The following is a 3,279-nucleotide window of genomic DNA, read 5'->3' as shown; positions in this document are numbered from 1 at the left end:
AAAGAATATTCTGACTGTTTGAAAGCTTTGTTTATAAATAGTGATGGATATATTTAGATAGGTATTTGGTATTGAAGATAAACACTTCTTATATAAAACAGTTTTAATGTATTGCTCTACTAATGAGGCTATTTATTAGACTTAATACTTTAACACTAAAGAATAGAGCTTTACCTTCAGATTTATTTATTCATAGGTCTCCTATTAATGAAGAATGCTGTAGCCAACAATAATAAACTGGCGTATTGCAAACGGCACTCTGTGTAAATGAAAAAGAGGGCGGGACAAAAGACACTAGGTAACTGTGTCACATCCTTTATACAGACAGCCCATTCTCAATAGAATTACAGACCAAATGCTTTTAAAAGTTTTTATGCCTAGATGGCAGTTATAACCTTCACACATTAATGAGAAAAGGAACAATAATAATACAGAACACAGTATTTTTAATGATTATAGCACATTTAAAACCTTCAGCCATCCACTGGATTCTCAGATCAGATTGGCAACAGAAATTTCACACCCACCTGGGCTTGCTTGGCTAACTCCACTATTTCAGAGAGCCTTACAACCATTTTAGCAGCTTTATCCAAGTCATCACAAGCAAGAATTTCAAGTCCACTGTCAGTTATCGGTGCCTTTGCATCATCCTCTCAGGTACCTTGCAACTGTACCACAACAGGTATTTTAATTTCCAGCTCCTTTCTGCCATGACTATACCCTGTGCAATAATATTATACTGCACGATTCCTCCAAAAAGGAATAGCCATGTACCTTTAGCTATGTTCACCAGAATAGCCAGTACCTTTTTATCTGAAGTGATAAGCTTAAACGCTTCTGTTAACTTGATGGACTGTGGCACCACCACCACCATCAAGAAAGTTGGCTGGAGTCCCTCCGTGAAGTTTTATTATATCCACTGTGGCCACAGACAAACCAACACCCACATTCCCATCTAGGCCCGTGGAGCTGAGACCGGCCTTAGCTGCAGCTCTGTGCCTTTCATCTTCCTCGGTCCAGTTGTCTCGGGAATCAAAGATTTTCTTCCGGCAGTAAGCTGAATTAGAATCAAAACTGATCTTTGCATCCATGCACAGCACAGTGCTGCCTGATTCCTCTACCACTGGATTCATTTCTACCACGGTCGCATCGTATTTCAGAAAAAGGTGGTAATGCTTGACCATGTTTTCTGACGCAGAATCCACTACATACGGTGGGAATCCCATGTTCCGTGCCAGCTGGACAGATTGCTTCTTTTCGACGCCTTCTACAGTATCAGCAGGCGCTTCAGCTCCAGCTCCAGGAGGCTCTGCAGCGACACCTCCAATGGGGACACCGCCTTGAGAACTTCCTACGAACACAGGGCCTTGAAGTGACCTTTCTGTGGCTATTGCAAAGTAGCATTTTCTCCTGGGGCATCTTCACTCACAAAGATTGGAGCGACTGGATTGTTTAACAGCCATGGACTCCAAATACAGCAGCAACAACAGAGCCTCTCACTACGTAAGTACCTGAGCACGGACACGTTTCGAGAAGCTGGAGTCGCCATTCCCAAGGGACACGTGGCTAAGTCACCAGATGAAGCCTATGCAGTTGCCAAAAAATTAGGTTCAAAGGATGGTGTGATAAAGGCATAGGTGTGTGCGCCGCCTGGGAATGGAGCCCGCAGCATGGTTGGTGCCCAGGAGGCCGCTCTGACCAATGGAGCCGCATCTTTCTTGTACTTCAACTATTCTCTTGTTATTAAGCTCGGAGAGTTCTTTTTATGTCTTTCTCTGATATGTATATATTTACACTTGTGTAGACACCCCCCCCCCCAAATATTCTTCCCTATGGTTTGTCTTTTCATTTTCTTAACAGTGTCTTTCAAAAAGAAGTTTAAGATTTTGATGATCACTTTCTTTCTTTTGCGATCTATGTGTTTTATGTCCTAAGAAATCTTTGCCTATCCCAAACTACAAAGGTTTTATCTGTGTTTTCTTCTAGGTGTTGTATAGTTTAGCTTTTATGTTTAGGGCTGCGATCAATCTCAAGTCAATGTTTGTGTGTGGTATGAGGGATACATCAAGGTTTATTTATTTTTATTTAGATATCCGGTTGTCTAAACCGTTAATGAAAAGGCTATTCTTTCTCTATTATGTTGTTACCTTTGTAAAAAAATATTAAAAAATCAGTTGAGTATATCCACACGCGTCTATTTCTGAACTTGCTATGCATTGATCTATACATCTATTCTTACATTAATAAACGTGGTCTTGATTATTGCGGCCTTATGGGAAATCTTGAAATCCGTCAGCATAAAATCTCTTTCTTCTTCAAAATCATTTTGGCTATTTTAGATCCTTTGTATTTCTATATGAATTTTAGAATCAGTTTATTAATTTCCACAAAATAAACCTGCTGGGATTGTGATTGAGATTGTATTGATGTTACAGATTACTTTGGGGAGAACTGGTATCTGAACAACATTGAGTGTTCCAAACCAGACACGGCTCATCTCCACTTATTTGGGTCTTAATTTATTTCAGCAATGTTTTATAATTTTCAGTGTGGGGTTGGGGGGAGCCTTAGCCAATTTTTACTACATTTATTCCTCGTATTATATGTTTCTGGTGCTACTGTACATGGAATTACTTTAAAATTTCATTTTCTCATTGATTGCTGCCACTGTGAAGGAATACAATGCCTTTTTGTTTTCTAACCTTATATTTTATGATCTTGCAAAATTTACATATGAGTTCTATTACTTGATATATCTACAGAAGTGTTGAGGGTTTTCAATGTACAGATCTTGAACATATTTTAAACTTACCCTTAAGTATTTTTTGTTTGAGAACACTACTGTAAGTGATCTTTTAAAATAATTTTCTCTTTTGATTTTTTTTTTGCTCGGACACCCGTGTTTTTTTAAGCACCTCAGTTGATTTGATGGTGTAGCCGAGGCTGAGGTCCATTGGCCTGAAGGCTAATCTTGAACCCTGCTGGAGGTTGTACACTAATTGTATGTGTTTTCTTCCTTGGTTTCGATGCATGGGGATGGCTTAGATCACTCAAGCAATTGATCCCATCAAGAAGCAGAATCATTTGTACCTGTGGCAAAGGGAAACCCTGGAGCTATTGGGCTTTAAAGATGATAGGCTCTACAAGGGGCTTAATGAATCTTGAAGTATGTTATTGACCTCATGTGGACCTGACCATGCTGATGGACTGGATTTGAACCTCAGCTCCTCAGAACTGGCTGTGTGCTGGGCATTGATGAGGTGAACTTTGTAGCTCAGT

The 3,279-nt window shown here is 39.7% G+C and overlaps 1 pseudogene; it reads right to left on the bottom strand.

The window, feature by feature from the left end:
- Positions 1-497: 497 nt before the first annotated feature.
- Positions 498-1,463, bottom strand: LOC107539352 (succinate--CoA ligase [ADP-forming] subunit beta, mitochondrial pseudogene; annotated as a pseudogene).
- Positions 1,464-3,279: the final 1,816 nt, after the last annotated feature.

The sequence above is a fragment of the Miniopterus natalensis genome, chromosome 10, assembly GCF_054644295.1.
Source record: "Miniopterus natalensis isolate mMinNat1 chromosome 10, mMinNat1.hap1, whole genome shotgun sequence".
NCBI classification, from domain to species: Eukaryota; Metazoa; Chordata; class Mammalia; order Chiroptera; family Miniopteridae; genus Miniopterus; species Miniopterus natalensis.
The sequence above is the reverse complement of the archived record's forward strand: the minus strand, read 5'-3'. Positions and strand labels throughout refer to the sequence as shown.